Raw genomic sequence first — 18845 nt, 5'->3', positions numbered from 1 at the left:
CTTTTGATACCAGTTGAGACCTGATTTGTGACCCAGGATGTGATCTATTCTGGAGAAGGTTCCATGTGCACTAGAGAAGAATGTGTATTCTGTTGCTTTGGGATGAAATGTTCTGAATATATCTGTGATGTCTATCTGGTCCAGTGTGTCATTTAAGGCCTTTATTTCCTTGTTGATCTTTTGCTTGGATGATCTGTCCATTTCAGTGAGGGGAGTGTTAAAGTCTCCTACTATTACTGTATTATTATTGATGTGTTTCTTTGATTTTGTTATTAATTGGTTGATATAGTTGGCTGCTCCCACGTTAGGGGCATAGATATTTAAAATTGTTAGATCTTCTTGTTGGACAGACCCTTTGAGTAGGATATAGTGTCCTTCCTCATCTCTTATTATAGTCTTTGGCTTAAAATCTAATTGATCTGATATAAGGATTGCCACCCCAGCTTTCTTCTGATGCCCATTAGCATGGTAAATTGTTTTCCACCCCCTCACTTTAAATCTGGAGGTGTCTTCGCGTCTAAAATGAGTTTCTTGTAGGCAACATATTGATGGGTTTTGTTTTTTTATCCATTCTGATACCCTGTGTCTTTTGATTGGACATTTAGCCCATTAGCATTCAGGGTAACTATTGAGAGATATGAATTTAGTGCCATTATTAGCCTGTAAGGTGACTGTTACTGTATATTGTCTCTGTACCTTTCTGATCTACTACTTTTAGGCTCTCTCTTTGCTTAGAGGACCCCTTTCAATATTTCCTGGAGAGCTGGTTTGGTGTTTGCAAATTCTTTCAGTTTTTGTTTGTCCTGGAAGTTTTTATCTCTCCTTCTATTTTCAATGATAGCCTAGCTGGATAGAGTATTCTTGGCTGCATGTTTTTCTCGTTTAGTGCTCTGAATATATCATGCCAGCTCTTTCTGGCCTGCCAGGTCTCTGTGGATAAGTCTGCTGCCAATCTAATATTTTTACCATTGTATGTTACAGACTTCTTTTCCTGGGCTGCTTTCAGGATTTTCTCTTTGTCACTAAGACTTGTAAATTTTACTATTAGGTGACGGGGTGTGGACCTATTCTTGTTGCCTTTGAGGGGGGTTCTCTGCACCTCCTGGATTTTGATGCTTGTTCCCTTTGCCATACTAGGGAAATTCTCTCCAATAATTCTCTTCAATATACCTTCTGCTCCCCTCTCTCTTTCTTCTTCTAATGGAATCCCAATTATTCTAATGTTGTTTTGTCTTACGATGTCACTTATCTCTCGAATTCTCCCCTCGTGGTCCAGTAGCTGTTTGTCCCTCTTTTGCTCGGCTTCTTTATTCTCTGTCATTTGGTCTTCTAATACTAATTCTTTCTTCTGCCTCATTTATCCTAGCAGTGAGAGCCTCCATTTTTGATTGCACCTCATTAATAGCTTTTTTGATTTCAACTTGGTTAGATTTTAGTTTTTTAATTTCTCCAGAAAGGGCTTTTATATCTCCAGAGAGGGTTTCTCTAATATCTTCCATGCCTTTTTCGAGCCCGGCTAGAATGTTCAGAATCGTCATTCTGAACTCTTGATCTGACACATTACCAATGTCTGTGTTGATTAGGTCCCTAGCCTTCGGTACTGCCTCTTGTTCTTTTGTTTGTGGTGATTTTTTCCGCCTTGTCATTTTGTCCAGATAAGAGGATATGAAGGATCAAGTAAAATACTAAAAGGGTGGCAAAGACCCCAGAAAAACATGCTGTAACCAAATCAGAAGAGACCCCAAATTATGGGGGGGAGAAAGGGGATAAAAAGAGGTTCAGAAAAAAAAAAGAAAAAAATTAAAAAAATTAAACAAATAAAGAAAAAATATAAAAAAGAAAGAAAAAATATATATTTTAGATAAACTAGTCAAAAAACGTTAAAAAGGAAAGGGGTAAAGGTTTTAAAAAATTTAGCACAAGAAAAAACAGAAAGAAAAAAAACTGAAAAAAATAATTGAATAAACTTCAAGACTATAGAATCATGGGGAGAAAGCCATGAGTTCCGTGCTTTGCTTTCTCCTCTGAAATTCCGCTGCTGTCTTAGGTATTGAAATTGCTTTCCTTGATAGATGAACTTCGTCCTGGCTGGATATTTTGTTGATCTTCTGGGGGAGGGGCCTGTTGTAGTGACTCTCAAGTGTCTTTGCCCAAGGCGGAATTGCACCGCCCTTACCGGGCGCCAGACTAAGTAATCTGCTTGGGTTCGTTTTTTGGAGCTTCTGTTCCCTGAACGCTTTCCGTAGAGTTCCGGAGGATGGGAATGAAAATGGCGGCCTCCCAGTCTCAGGCCCGGAGAAGCTGAGACCTCGGGGCCCCACTCCTCAGTGCACCCCCAGAGGACAGCACCCAATCACTCCCGTATCCCCAGACTCCAGTCGCGCTTCGAGCTCACCCAGCCTGCGACCAGCTCAAGGTAACACTGAGCTGAGAGTTCAGTCCTCGGCTCTGTTTCTGTAGCTGGCTTTTCCGTTCTAACACCTGCAACTCTGCGACACTCCGATACCCCTGATCCTTCTGTGACCCTGCGGGACCTGGGGCCACGCTGACCCCGCGTGGGCTTCACCCTGGTTTAGCCTCTGGAGCAATGTCCCTCAGTGGAACAGACTTTTAAAAGTCCTGATTTTGTGCTCCTTTGCTCTGCCGCTTGCCGGGAGCCAGCCCCTCCCCCTGCAGTCTATCTTCACGTCGTTTTAGATTCACTTCTCCGCCAGTCCTACCTTTCAGAAAGTGGTTGATTTTCTGTTTCTAGAATTGCTGTTCTTCTTCTCTTCAATCTCCCGTTGGATTTGTAGGTGTTTGCAATGTTTAGATAAGCTATCGAGCTGATCTCCTGCTACCTGATGTAGTCTCAGCCTGCTACTTCTCTGCCATCTTGACTCCTCCCTAAATTTACTTTCTTATAGCAAAACAATATAAAGAGCCATTAGACACATTATTTAAACTTTCATCAAGCAGCAGTGTTAGCATTTGGCCTGTGAATCCCCCTCATTCCTTTTCTACCTTCCAAAGTGTTAACCTTGCAACGTAATGTAGGTGTGATAAAATATCACTTTATTGTGCTATTATTTCGCAGAAGCAACTCTGGGAAATATTAGAAATAATCCTGAGCAAACTAAGAAAAGCAGTAAACCAGGTTTCCTTTCAAATTCTTTAAATTTGTTATATATAAAGTCAAGCATAATTGAAAAAAGTTGATAAGATTGTTGGGACATAGCAGTATGATAAACATCACTGGGGGGTACATGCCCCTGACTACAACGAATATAACAGAATTCATTCTGAGAATAAAAAGACTTTATTTAAATTTATTCATATTAGAATTTAAAAATGAGCAGAAGACATGACTGGACATTTTCCCAGAGAAGACATACAGATGGCCAACAGACATACAAAAAGATGCTCAACATTGTATTCATCATCAGGGAAACGCAAATCAAAACTACAATGAGGTATCACTTCACACCTGTCAGAATGGCTAAAATAAAAAACTCAAGAAATAAGTGTTGACAAGGATGTGGAGGAAAGGAACCCTCTTGCACTCTTCATGTAAATGCAAACTGGTGTAGCCATTGTTGAAGACAGTATTGAGGATCCAAAAAAAATTGAAAATAGGCCTAGCCCATGGTCTAGTAATTGCACTACTGGGTATTCACCCGAAGAATACAAAAACACTAATTCAAAGAGATACATGCATCCCTATGTTTATTGCAGCATTGTTTATAGTAGCCAGATTATGGAAGCAGCCCAAGTGTCCATCAATAGATAACTCAAGTTAGTTTATATAGAGATAAATTTAAACTAGCACATCTATATCTATCTATCTATCTATGTATCTATCTATATATGTCATTGTATATATGTGTATATATTGTGTGTGTATATGTATGTAACACACATAGATAGATAAATAGATAGATAATGGAATATTACTCAGCCATAAAAAGAATGAAATTTTGCCATTTGCAACAACATAGATGGAGCTAGAGAGTATAACTCCGAGCAAAATAGACTAGTAGGAGAAAGACAAATAGTGTATGATATCATTCATATGTGAAATTTAAGAAACAAAAAAATGAACAAAGGAAAACATAGAGACAAACCAAAAAACAGACTTAACTATATAGAACAAAGTGATGGAGAACCCCATTAGGTGGAGAACAAACTGGAGGAGAGGTGGGTGGGAGTATGGGTAAAATAGGTGAAGAGGATTAAGGGTCCACTTAATGATGAACACTGAGTAATGTATTGAATTGTTGAATCACTCAGTTTTCATCTTGAATTACTTGAAACTAATATAACACTGTATGTTAACTACACTGGAATTAAAGTTTAAAAAGAAAGTTTAAAGTTTAAAAGCCAAGATAAAGGAGGATAAAAGATTGATTCGTATTAGGAAATTAAAGTTTGCAAGTATTGAAATATCTCTTTAGGAAAACCTCTCTTACATAAACTCTGATTTCCCTGCAATCAATGTGGTGACTGTATGGCCCCTAAAGATTGATTGGGCACTGCAGTATAATATTGTGGAGATTGTAATCTTTAAAATGATGTCTTTTATTTCTAAGATCTTCCTCTTTCTACATCTAGATTATCAACTTCTTACTTTTTTTTTTTTTTTTTTTTTCCCTTTTTATTAATTTTTTCAGCGTAACAGTATTAGACCCTAAAATAGAATCTATCCAACAGAGGTGTATATTTTCAATCAATTATTCCAAAATATCTATTGAGTACCTGTTTACTAGTTACTGAGGAAGTCCAAAGAATATGAAATAGACTGCATCCTGCTTTCAAGAAGTTGATAATCTAGTTTTGCATGGAGCACTAGATTATCAACTTCTTGAAAGCAGGATGCAGTCTATTTCATATTCTTTGGACTTCCTCAGTAACTAGTAAACAGGTACTCAATAGATATTTTGGAATAATTGATTGAAAATATACACCTCTGTTGGATAGATTCTATTTTAGGGTCTAATAAGTTTAATAAGAATTTCACCCCATGGATGATTTAAAAACATTATTTCAACAAACAGGGTGCTTTTTCACAATAAATCACTGATTTGTACTTGAGCTTAGAGTTAAGATGTGATTTGAGAAGGTCTGCTGATTACTAAATGATTACTCATATCTTTGGTTATTGTCAGAAGCCCTTTACTGAACACCACAGCATGTTAAAGAGACGCTCTTCGGTCTAAACAAATAAATCAGATAATCTTAACATTATATAAGAATCTATGGAGCTAACGAAAACATTAACAGGGAAAATGTGCTATAACTGAGGATTGTTGGAGAAGAGGTGTGTGAGGGAATGGGGTAATTGGGTGATGAGCAATAGAGAGGACACTTGACGTTATGAGCACTGGATGTTATATGCAATTGACGAATCACTAAATTCTACCCCCAAATTAATAATACACTATATGTTAATTAACTTGAATTTAAATAAAACAAAAAAAATATATGTACATCATTTAATCTAATGAATAGAATAAACTATAGACCTCAGGGTCTGCCACATACAAGCAACACCCCCTATCTCCACCTGCTCCCCATGATACCTGTTTAGGATCACTGAATTGACAAACAGATACCATGCATTATTCAAGGTAGGTATAAAGTTTCTAACAATACTGGGGATTTACAGTAACCAACAGAACTAATTAAAAGGATATGCTTCTTTTTTTGAGAATAAAGTCCAAAGTGTTCTGAACTTGAATGAAAGAAACTTAAAACTGTAATTTCACTAACCTTTAATTAAAATTTCACATTTCCATCTGTTATATATGTAGGCAACAAACCCCTATAGTAATGAGTAGTATTTGTGACCTCAACACAAGATATTTGCATATATTAATGTTGATATAGATATCTTAAAATACCATGTATGCTCATTTTTACTTTGAAATGGTGGTAAGTATTAGATAAATCCATTAGATCTTGTTATTAAATACATTAGCAAAGAATACATAGATCATTATATTGTAAATTAAAAAAATAATATCTTTGTGATAAAACTAGTTCCCTTTGTAATCTCATTTATCTAATGTTATGCATTTAAGAACATTTCTGGGAAGAAATGCAGAAGACACAAGACTCTGCAAACAGCTGTGGCCCAGGAAAGATTAAGAAATCCTGGTCTAGGGGCACCTGGGTGGCTCAGTGGGTTAAGCCACTGCCTTTGGCTCAGGTCATGATTTCAGGGTCCTGGGATCAAGTCTCGCATCGGGCTCTCTGCTCAGCGGGGAGCCTGCTTCCCTCTCTCTCTCTCTGCCTGCCTCTCTGGCTAGTTGTGATTTCTCTCTGTCAAATAAATAAATTAAATCTTTGAAAAAAAAAAAAAAAAAGAAACCCTGGTCTAATAGCAGTCAAAACCATAGTAGAGCTGTTTTTACTTGGGAATTAACAGGTCATAAGTTTTGAAGACAAGTAGCCTAACTCACAGTTGACAAAGAAAAGATCCCTTTCCTGACCAGGTCTATTATGATTCTAAGTTGGAGACTGTAGAGGTAACATTTTGTTACTACTGTGTGTCAGAGAGGTCGACATGAGAAAAGAGGTCATAATCACATTGTTCTTTGTGGTTTTTTCCCCATACATTCGTTAACAAGTACTTTTTTTTTTTTTTTTTGGTATCTGTTTGGACTTTCTCAGCAATAAGTGAAAGTTCTTTTAAAAAGTCACATAAAACAGTACCCTGATTTTAATTCTTTGTGCCTTATGTACAGGCATAAGATTTGCCAATAGCGATATACATACAGTGATTATGCATTACAAAAGAGTAATGGCAGTGACAATAACTCCCAAAGCTGCTTTTGTTCATTGAAATGAGTGATATTTGTTCCATTAAAAAAATATTTCCTAATTATATATGGCTATTTCCTTGGCAAGTGCTGACCAGACCTGGCCTTCCTTTTCCAAGCTGACAGAAGGTTTCAGGTTGAAAGGGATTTGGACTTGAAACTGAATTTCTAATCTGACCAGTTCCCCAAATGGGGCTCCTGTTCTTGGCAAAATGCTCTCTGCATATTTCCAGAAAGTCATCAATTATTCAGAGGGACCTTTCAAATGCCAACAGCTTAAATAAGAATATGTGCCATGACAGAAGGAAGCAAGAATGGAGAGTCACAGGCGGAGCTGATCCTGCTAAAAGAAAACTTTCCAAACCAGGATTTCAGTCTCAGGAAGGCTTTTGACCCAGTGACTCCTTAGATCGTTGGGTCAAGAGGGTTTCCGAGCACCGTGGAGCTTTTAACCCCTTTGTCCTGAGGTGGGTGGCTACAGTTTACTGATTCTTCTTATGTCTCACATTGTATTCCCTGAGAAGTACTAAGAAACATCACTTGACTTTTTATTGAAATTGTTTTCTTTCAATTGCTTCAATTCTTCAATCATGCTCTGATATTGATAAAATTCTTTCAAATTCAATGTTTCCAGAAAAAGTTGGACCTAAAGGGTTGATTCCCCTCCTCTCTATTTTAATTTAATAGATTTTTAATTTTTTTTAAAAGATTTTATTTAATTATTTGACAAAGAGAGATCACAAGTAGGCAGAGAGACAGACAGAGAGAGTGAGAGGGAAGCAGGCTCCCTGCCAAGCAGGGAGCCCGATGTGGGACTCGATCCCAGGACCCCAAGATCATGACCTGAGCCGAAGGCAGCGGCTTAAACCACTGAGCCACCCAGGCGCCCTCGATTTTTAGTTTTTAATAGATGTTTAATGTCTACCATGTGCTTGGCATCACGTTAGCTGTTATGGCAGACACAATGTTTGCTCTAAAGAAATTCAACCTAGAATAATGGATTGGACAAGAACACAAGGACTGTTGGCATTTGAGTGAAAAGGTTCATGCCTTAAGAGAAGTAGAGTAAATCTCTCATTGTTAGAAAGCTTGTCGAATCCTGAGATTCCCAAATATCACTACAGTCAGCAGTCTCTTTGGCTTTTTCATTTGTAAACTGAGAAATTGTAAAATGTAAATCATTACTACACATGGCTTAAATGAGATTATATTCAAAAGAGGACAATACCTTATAGACATATGAGGCTTGCCTAATTTATTAGTAGAAAAACTCACTACTGCTTGATGGCCTTATTTCATGTGCAACTCATATGATAAATCACACCAAATCAGGTACTTTTTGGTTACTTCTGGATAGGCCTTGAATATTAAATTGATGGCATCATTAAGGTATTATGGGAATTAGGGAAAATTAACATAAAGATGTCTTTAAGGAAGAAGTGGATTTTGCCGTGGACCTTGAAGAACCGTTAAGTATCTAAAGCACAGAGAGGGAGGAGATGGCTGGGCATGGTTTCTGGCAGAGAGAGTAGCATAAGGGAAAACAAAGTGTTGGGTGACTATGGCACATCTGGAGGAAACAGTGGGGCCTAGTTTGTTGGAACATGGTGCTTACATTACATATTCATGAAGAGATAGACATAGGAGAATAGATTAGACCATATCATGGAAGTTCTTCATTTAGTTAACCTTCAGGGGGAAAAAATGTAATGTAATTTAACTGGGTCAGAGCTGTGCTTTGGAAAATTAGTTTTGTACAGCATATAGAATGAACTGGAAGGTGTAAGTAACATTCACGGGGAGAGAGAGACTGCAATATTTCAGCTAGGGAATAGCTTAGGAGTTCAGCAGCTAGCTCATGGCCTAGCTCAGTAGAGCCAATGAAGCTATGATGATATGAACTTGGACTGTGGCAGGGGAAGGGAGATACTTTCAAGAAGCTTTGCAGAAGTGCACTTTACCAACTTAGCACCAGCTTTATAGGAAATGGGAGATAGTAAGATGTTTTAGAGGTTTGAGGCCTAGGTAACTGAAATGAAGAGACAGAAATAACAGATGTAAAGAATTAGAGAGAAGCAGGCTTGTTGGATCGGGAAGATGGCACAATTCAGGAGATCAATTTGGGGTATGTTGAATTTAGGTTGCAAGTGAGGTTTCTGAATGGAAGTGACTAGCTGCAGTTAGCCATTTGGATATGGAGCTAGAAGAGAGATAAGGATTCAAGTATACACTTTGGCATCATTTTAGAGGTAATTCTGAAGATATCGAAAATAATAAGATTCCTGAAAAGATAAAGAAAAGATGAAAGCTGAGGTTTGAATATTAGTACATGTCAATTGTTGGTGTAAGGGTGTGGTTGAAGGCACTGTGGAAGCAGGGGTTGGAGGAGTCTAAAGGGTCAGCCAGGTAACTTAAAGATGGAGGGAGCCTCAGGTCAGAGCATACTTGCCATCTGAGTATGAGGTCAGGACTGAGGTACCAAGGAGGTAGGACTTTTTTAATGGGGCCACTGGTGAGTTTTGATGAGTAGGCCTAGTATTGCCAGACCTCTGACTTTTCAAAAGAAGTCATAACTCTAGATTATAATGAGAATCATAGGATTATAGCACATTAAATTAGACTTTTAAAAGCACTGTATAGGAGAAATAGAACATATTTGTTGTCCTGGACTACACCAAGTTAGGACTGGAGCCAAGTTCTCATCATTCACAAGGATTCACTAATCCCTAGGACACCATGGAAAGTGAGAATTTCAGGTCGTGTGGGTTAACCCTCTGGGAAGCTAAGGAGGACAAGAAGTGAGGCCGCATTGAGTCTGATGAGTAGGAGGCAATTGGTGACTTAAGAGCAATTTCAGCAGCATGGTAAAGTTAGAGGTCAAATGAAGAGAGACATAGCCATAGATGGGAAAATTCTGAGAAGTTCTGCAAGGTCGGTAATCTTACACTGCTATTGCTGGGATGGCAGATGGGAAGTCTTTAGTAGCTAGGACCACTGATTAAGAACATTTCATGAGGAAAATAAAAAAGACTTTCCAAATTACTCCATTATTATGAGTGAATTAGGAGAGCAATTTGATCACTTGGAAAGTGCTCCTCTTTCAATAAATGCAAAATATGGATTCTTGCTGAGATTTCTAAGCTGCTTCATCTAAATTATATGCTAAAGTAGAGAAACAGATGTTAAATATGATTAAAACCAATTACAAGTTCCACAGTACAATACTGTGTTTTACTTACATTAGTCTCCCTGCTAGCTTAGGTGCCATCCGTTTTGCCTTTATTTCCTGTTCATAACTCCAGGGTAAGCAACATGGGGGATTTAAGGTTAGGGTTAGGGTTAGGGTTAGGGTTAGGGTTAAGGTTAGGGTTAGGGTTAAGGTTAGGGTTAGGGTTAGGATTTTTTTTTTTTAATCTTTTCAGTGGTTTATTGTTGTCTTAAGCATATGCGTGAAGCCTACTTTTTGTCATTCAGGGACTGAGAACAGAGACTCACTCAAATACCTCAAGAAAAAGGGGTCCCCTTAATCAAACTTTTGGTGGCCTGGGATGGGAAGTGATCAAAAATGGCAATTCCAGGGGTGCCTGGCTGGCTCAGTGGGTTAAAGCCTCTGCCTTTGGCTCAGTTGTGATCGCAGTGTTCTGGGATCAAGCCCTGCATCGGGCTCTCTGCTCAGCGAGGAGCCTGCTTACCTTCCTCTCTCTCAGCCTGCCTCTCTGCCTACTTGTGATCTCTGTCTGTCAAATAAATAAATAAAATCTTTAAAAAAAAAAAAAAAGAAAAGAATGGCAATTCCAGGGACTTGCTTCTCCCCTTGCCTTCTGGTCTCCTTCCTGGTCTCCTTCCTGGGATCCAGATGTCTCTGCTGGGTCAATGCTGCTCCTCTTTCTCTCCCTCTCTAGATGGATTGTCCTGCTGACCCACGGAACAACCTCCTGAGAACTTTATCTTTCACAGGACCTTGCATCTATTTTCTTTCTCTCTCTCTTTTTTTTTAGATTTTGTTTCCTTATTTGAGAGAAAGAGAGAACACAAGGAGGGGGAAGGGTAGAGAGAGAGGGAGAAGCAGGCTCCCCGTGGAGCAGGCAGCCTGCTGCCAAGATGGATCCCAGGACCCCAGGATCATGACTTGTGCCAAGGGCAGACACTTAACCAACTGAGCCACCGAGGGGCCCCTCTTGTGGCTATTCTGATATCGCTACCTGCATGTATTTCATTTCTCCCCACCAGCTGTATCAGTCTCCTGTGATTCTCTCCTTACATTTTCTGAAAAGGGAAATCTCCCGGTTTCTGATTATCTTTCTTGGGCAACTCCTGGCCAGCTTTAGGATTGGCTGGCCTTGTGTCAGGTGACCAGCCAATCACCTTCAGTGAGGGTTTAGAACGATGTCTGATAAAATATATTTGTACCTTGTGCAAGGACTTTAAACCTGGAAGATTTACGTGAATGGGGCTGCAGACAATACACTTCCACTAAATTTATTTTAAATAAATTTTGCTATTCTCTAAGACAGGGGAGGGGCTCAGTAAATATCTGTTAAATAAATGAGGAATGAATGGAGTAGTTTATGTTATGATTAGCTGTGTGTATGTTTGTTTATGTGAGAAAAATGCTCTCACATTTGAGACTAAAATAAGTCCACTTATATATTTTTTTAATTATTGCATTTGGAAAACTAAATGAGCACTAAAAAGCACTTGTGCTGGAGCAGCATCTGATTAAAAAATAGCTATACTTCTTTTTAGGGCTTTAATGGTAAAATATATCCTAAATTCTTCTTAAGCTCCAATCAGTCAGGGGTTGTGTGCTCAATAGCCTGCTCCCATATTCTTTCTTCTTTTTGTGTAAAATAGGGTCAATAGAGAAATCCAAGTTGATTTAAACATATATCTTTCTTACAAAATGAGTCAATTAATAGTTTAAAACTCCTGATTTCCTGGGACTCAAGTCTTATAAGAAACTGATTACCATAAATCATTTTCAGAGTCAATTCTCTCAATTCTAATTAGTAGTTTCTGAGGAATCCTGAGTACTTGTCATTCATACATAACATGAGCTATGCTTGAGTTATTCATTGGCTTGTTGTTGGGTAGTTTTTTCTTTTTCTAATGACCTCTCCTCAATTTCTGAATGGACGGAAGCCTCAGCCTTCTATTTTCTTACCTTCCTCCACCTTCTTTACATTCCACATTGTCATGCATTCCAAAGTACTTGATGTGTTTCAGTGATAGTGTCTTGGTTCTTGTATTTTTCTAGTCTTAACTTATTTGGCAGATTACATTATAGAGTGTTGTTGTTGTGTACATTTATTTGGAGTGAAATGCATTCTGGGATAACCCAAAAATATTGTCATCATTTTCCTTGGTACCATTGGCTCCTTTTTCATTCAATGGTAGTTCATAGATATTGAGAACCCATGATGCAAAAGGGAAATGGCAATGAATAACCTGAAGCTGTACTGATGGGATTCAGTGATTCCTGTTTCACAAAAATTAGGTCCAACGGTGATATATGAACGGCAACTTGATGCTGACCCTTTCCTGTCAAAGCAGAGGTTAATATTCAGGATAAAAACACAGAGGTGAAGCTACAGGGAGTAAGGAGAGGGAAGCAGAACTGGGAGAATGGCAGGCCTTGGGTCAGGCAATTACTGATTTCTGGAGCTTGACTTTTGAATGGAATGTTTAGTTAATCAATGACAAATTGGTAAAAAATTAAAAATATCAAAATGAGGGTTGTGTGAAGGCATGGGGACAAATTGGCCAGCCAGGCAAGACCATGTTAACCAGAGCAGGAGATGTGGCTGAATTAGTTAGCACTGATGGGCATTGAAGAGTAGGGGCTGAAATCAGGGGTAAGGCTGATCACCCAAGAGTGAGGGTACAATGAACAAGTCAGCTGAATATTTCATGGCAAATTGTCAGTCTCCATGGCATTCACTCCATCCCTTTTAGAAACTGGGACCCAGTTTTTCCTCAGTAGGTGCTATAAATTGTCTACACTTGAGATTAACCATTCTCAATTGGGAGTGATATGGCTCTTCACGGGGCATTTGACAATGTTTGAAGATCTATTTACTTGTCACAAATGGATGGTGTTATAAGCATCTAAGGGTAGAGGCCAGGGACACTGTTAAATATTGTATAATACATAGGATAGCTCCCCTTAAAAAAAAGATGATCTGATCCAACATGTCAAGTTTGAGAAAGTTAATGGAAGACATTCTTAAGGACCCATTTTGTACATGTTGGCCTCATATTACATGTTGACTATAATGATTGCTATCTCTTCCTAACCTTCCCCACTGCCACAATTAACCACCTCCTTCTTTTTCTTTCCAAGCCCACATTCATACTTTGGCAGATTTTTGAAAATTCCATCTGAAAGGAAGTATTCTGGAGTTTCTGAATATTTTGAAGATGTTCTTATTAATAATTCAATTCAATTCAGTTCAACAAACATTTGTTGAGTTTCTACTCATAAGTATTTTGCTGTATTTCCTATATAAGAGAATACAGAGGTTAATAAGTCTGAGTCCCTGTCCTATATGAGATCATAATTTAGTATGGAAGCCAGCATATATAATTAATTGTAATAAAGGCAGACTAAGGTAGAGCCCATAACTGAAGGATAACTTAGATGCCAGCTTGTATCTTCTTGGCTCTAGAGATATAAGTAACATTGTTTCATATCTCCAAGTCTGTTATTCGAGTATACGCAAACCTTCTAAAATTTTTTGTAAATTCACAGGGCTTACATTGTTATAGTCTGACTCCTGTATTAATGCCTCTTTTCTTTAGCCACTTCCTCCAGGACACAAAGGCTCATTCCTATGTTGGTTTTCAAGTGTAAAATCATCTACTCCATGATTTCCTTGCATTTTTGCAGAATGTACCATTAATTCTGGGTTATTCATGGAGGGATCTCATTGAAGAATCTACTCATTCAGAGTCCCCAACCCTCCATCCCTTTCCTTTAGACTCTCACCTCCCAACTCTTCTGCAGAACAACACATTTTCCCATTGCCAGATGCCTGGCAGTTCTCCCCGAATCCAGCCCATTTTTCTCCTTTTATACTTGACCTTTTTCAGGATATACTTTTTTCCATAGAAATACAGTTCCTTCCTAAGAGAATTTTTGGTGCCAGAAATAACATTGCCTTCACATCTTTACAAAACTATAATCACATTACTTAAGTATAAGAAATAAACTGCATGATGGGATCAGGAAAGGCTGTGTAGGGGTTGTGATCCTGAAGATAGGAACAGGAATTAGCAGACAGAAGGGAGGAGGCTGCACATATTCCAGGCACAGCAGACAGTATCAACAAGGCACAGAGAGTCTAGAAGTGCTCTGTGTTTGGGAAATTGGTATGACGACAGTACAAGGAGTGTTTATGTTGAGAAATTTAGGCTTTGCTCTATATGCAGTGGGAAATCATTAAAGCATCCTAAGTATATGTGTGTGTTGCAGGGGATGGGGGTGCCATGATCAGATCCACATTTTAGAGAGTTCACTCCAGACACAGTGTGGTAGATGGATCAGAGCAAGGAGCAATGACTAATCAGGGGACAATCACAGTCATCCAAACAAGAAATCATATGGTGCCATGCACTGAACGTATCCCCTCCACCCAAATTCATATGTTAGGAGACTTATCAGACTAAAACACATGAGAATGGGAAAGGGGAGTGGAGAATACTTTATTTAATTTTTTGGGCAATGTTTTATAATTTCATGTGCATGTCTCTTCTCTTTTATGATATGGAGGGAAGAGAATATAATTTAGTGTCATAAGATTGCCTACAGGGCTGCTATATTTGAGGTGTCTCAAGTGGCCATTTGGGCTGTGTATATCCTCATTAACCAAAGAGAGGCCTCCTCTTTGCGGGTCAAGCAAACAACCTTTTCTGAAATAGATTCTTGAGTGCGTTTCCCCCTCCTACTCTTTACTTCTGTTCTATAAGGTTATCTTTGTTTTCTTGAGATAGCTGGGGTTCACTCACTTTGGTTTTCTTTTGAAGAGTTGGTTTGGCAAGGCAAAGCCCTAGGTGTTTCAGCCCCCCAGGGCCCTCAAAAAGTTGCTGCATGGTCCTGATTTTTTTTTTTTAAAGATTTTATTTGTTTATTTGACAGACAGAGACCACAAGTAGGCAGAGAGGCAGGCAGAGAGAGGAAGGGAAGCAGGCTCCCTGCTGAGCAGAGAGCCCAATGCGGGGCTCCATCCCAGGACCCTGGGATCATGACCTGAGCTGAAGGCAACGGCTTAACCCACTGAGCCACCCAGGTGCCTCTGGTCCTGATTTTTGTAACCTGAATATGCAATACTTACTTGCTTGACCATGGAAAGGATCTTTTTTTTTTTTTTTTTTTTTTTTTGTAGGTCTCTGGAATATTTTCCTTGAGGATATTCCTAGTAGTTTCAAGCCCTAAATGTCTTTATCTTGCCCTCACTTCTCTGCATGGTAACAATACAAACTTCATTCCTGCATGCTTGTCCTTTAATATTCCTTCAGCGGTTGCCATTCCAGGTTCCTGGTGTTCCTTTATTTTCTCCAAAGAGCTCCTAGAACATCATTCCTGTTACTGCCACTTTTCCCAGGAACATCGTCTCTGTCACTCTTGTTTGGAGTGAGTCTTTATTTTTATTTCCCGGGACAGGAAACTCCAGTGGATGCATAGGATTTGTCAGTTCAAATCTTGATTGGATCAGAACACTCTTAAAGGCAATCATTTAAGAAATAAAACATTTCTTGGAATCAGCAATCATTTGCTGTCTACTAGGTGAGAAAGTTATAATCTTTCTATAAAGCTTAAAGTCCTTGTCTTTCAAGCTTATATAACACACTGCAGGGTTATTGTAAGAGTTAGATGAGATGATGCATGTGAAAGCACTATTTGAACTTTGCAATAGAATATACATATGGTGTCATAATTATTCTACATCACTTATTGCATGTTGTATAGTATTTCATTAAAAGTGAATAGGCAGGGGCGCCTGGGTGGCTCAGTGGATTAAGCCGCTGCCTTCGGCTCAGGTCATGATCTCAGGGTCCTGGGATCAAGCCCCGCATCGGGCTCTCTGCTCCGTAGGGAGCTTGCTTCCTCCTCTCTCTCTGCCTGCCTCTTTGCCTACTTGTGATCTCTCTCTCTCTGTCAAATAAATAAATAAAATCTTTAAAAAAAAAAAAAAAGTGAATAGGCAGCTGTGGTGAAAAGGCAAAAAGCGACACAGTAGCAGCAGTTCCCAGAGTAGTGAAATCAGTACTAAGAGCAAGTCCGTGGACTCCAGCCTCAGGGGCTCTCCCGATCCAGCACCGTGGCCAGCCTTGACACGGACTCGACCAAGAGCTCAGGACAAAGCAACAACAATTCAGATACCTGTGCAGAATTTTGAATAAAATATGTTGGTGCCATTGAGAAACTGAAATTCTCTGAAGGAAAAAGTCTTGAAGGGCCTCTAGACCTCATCAATTACATAGATGTTGCCCAGCAAGATGGAAAGTTGTCTTTTGTTCCTCTGGAGGAAGAATTTATCATGGGAGTTTCCAAGTATGGTATAAAAGTATCATCATCAGATCAGTATGACGTCTTACACCGGCACACTCTATATTTAATCATCCGCATGGTATGTTACGACGATGGCCTGGGGGCAGGAAAAGCTTACTGGCCTTGAAGACCACCGATGCCAGCAACAAGGAGTACAGCCTCTGGATCTATCAGTGCAGCAGCCTGGAACAGGCACAAGCCATCTGCAGAGTTTTATCCACTGCTTTTTTTTTTTTTTTTAAAGATTTTATTTATTTATTTGACAGACAGAGATTTCAAGTAGGCAGAGAGGCAGGCAGAGAGAGAGAGAGGAGGAAGCAGGCTCCCTGCTGAGCAGAGAACCCGATGCGGGGCTCGATCCCAGGACCCTGGGATCATGACCTGAGCCGAAGGCAGAGGCTTTAACCCACTGAGCTACCCAGGCGCCCCTATCCACCACTTTTGACTCTGTATTAACATCTGAGAAAGCTTGAATTCTGCAGCCCAGTGGAAGCCAACCTCGTACGGAAGGGCAGTGGGTTTCCATCTGCAGTGCTGAACTACTCTGGAAATCAAAAGTGATCCTTTGCTTGAGATTTTCTGAAGAAATGCAGTATATAAAATAGTGGTTATTTGCTTTTCTATTAAAATGTGTCTTATTAGTTAATTCTCAAAAAAAAAAATAAAGCCCAGTAAATGGTTTAATGTAAACAACAATCTAATAGCCCTTGTTACGAAGTGAACTGGAATAAGAAAGGAGAATGTGCACGAGTGGAGGTGCCAACTTGTTGATGTAATTTTTTTTATATTTAATGATAGATAAGAAAAGCCTCCTTAGCCTTTTGGTCATGAGCCTAAAAGTTGATTCATGTCACTAATCTGAGTCTCTATTTCAGTCTAGTGTGTAATAAAAAGCACTGTTATGACACACATAAGGCCACCTCTTGCAGAATTTTTGGCTTTAAAGGGTTGAATTCTCACCAAACATTACAAGACACTACTACTTAGAGATATTAATTATAAGGACTCAAGAGATAAGCATCTCAGCTTTTGGAAGATTAAGTTTATCCTGAAGTTTGCCCACCTCAATTAAAACTGCCTCTCCAGTCCTTCATTTGGGACAGTTAACTCAGAGACAAGGATGCCTCATCTGCAATGATTTTTTTCTATAATTAGGAAAGTGCCAGCATTAACATTTAGAAACAAAGAAACTATTCTGTGTATTTTGGATGATTCACAATCATTTAGACAAGTAGCTTCCTCTGTAGTCCAAACCTTTCCCTAAAAATGTTCCAATGTTGCGGTATCTCATGTCATTTAAATTTATTTCTTTTTTTTACCCCCAATACTTTTTTCCTAACCTTTGTTTTAGCTACTTCTAGATTGTACACTTGGAAAGCTTGAAGGTAACTCTCTGTTAGAGAAATCACCGTTAACAGGAAACTGAAATCTGTCATATGACTGGCATCCTTTTTTTTTTGAGGAGGTTTGCTGAAATCAGGTGGTCAAGTAATCAGAAGAAAAGATAAGAGTAAAGCCCCAGGGAATCATGCAAGAAATTGGAAATGTGTGGGTACATACCTGTATTTGCCATCTGTTCAACTGGATTTGTAATTCGGGAGGAGTCAGGGACGAGATGAATAGAAAATAAAATATATTAGTTGCCACAAGAGAATTAAGAAGAAGCTTAAAAAAATCTTTGGTAGACAGAAATGAAAGTAAATGAACCAGTGAAATTTTGTGAAAATTTTCTGTCCCTGGATGGTTTCTTCAAATGTTTGGAGGCTTTCTTATTTAAAGGCTTGGGGTAGCACATTCTTAACTGTTTTATTGACTTCTACCAAGGTTAGTTATAAAAGCATCCTAATACTTTTGGCTTCCAAACACTCCTTCTGAGAAACTGTTTTAATTTTGCCAAATGAATTGGGAAGGTGAGTGTGTATTAAACTTCTTCCAGGTTTGTCTTGTTTCAACTTATGTTCCTTCTTGTTATGAATGTCTAACGATAAAAATACTATCCCATTGCCATCTGCTAAGTACATTCTAAACAGTTTGAGAATATATTAGAACAATACCTTGCGTGTTGAATTTATCTTCCAGAGATGGGGGGGGGGGGTCTCGTTAGTCTCCAGTGTCATGGCACAGTCAGGACACCTGTGAAGAAAGAAGCCACCCTCCTAATGTGCAGATGAATTCAATTTTCTCTCTATTGTAATGTTATGTTTGATTCACTCACTTCTTATTTTTAAAGGTTGCCTACCGCTGCAAACCTCTTTCTTTGTCACCACTAATAGGAAACATTTCTCAGAATTATCAACTTCTGACTCTATTTGCCTTTCCAAGGTTGGTGAATACCTCAAACCCCTATGTAGAGTACTTAAATGAGAAATATTTTTGGCCTATGAATATCAGGCAACTCTACGATGACATCCAAAGTTTGGTAAATTCATCGTCACGGAAATTGTCTATTTGATTTGACTTTTGCTTTACATGTTCCTACATGCTAAAGCAGCCCA

At 38.9% G+C, this 18845-nt stretch overlaps 1 pseudogene; it reads left to right on the top strand.

The window, feature by feature from the left end:
* LOC123942117 overlaps nt 1-18845 on the top strand; it is a 163938-nt pseudogene that overhangs the window by 5610 nt on the left and 139483 nt on the right.

This window comes from Meles meles, chromosome 5 (genome assembly GCF_922984935.1).
Source record: "Meles meles chromosome 5, mMelMel3.1 paternal haplotype, whole genome shotgun sequence".
NCBI classification, from domain to species: Eukaryota; Metazoa; Chordata; class Mammalia; order Carnivora; family Mustelidae; genus Meles; species Meles meles.
The sequence above is the reverse complement of the archived record's forward strand: the minus strand, read 5'-3'. Positions and strand labels throughout refer to the sequence as shown.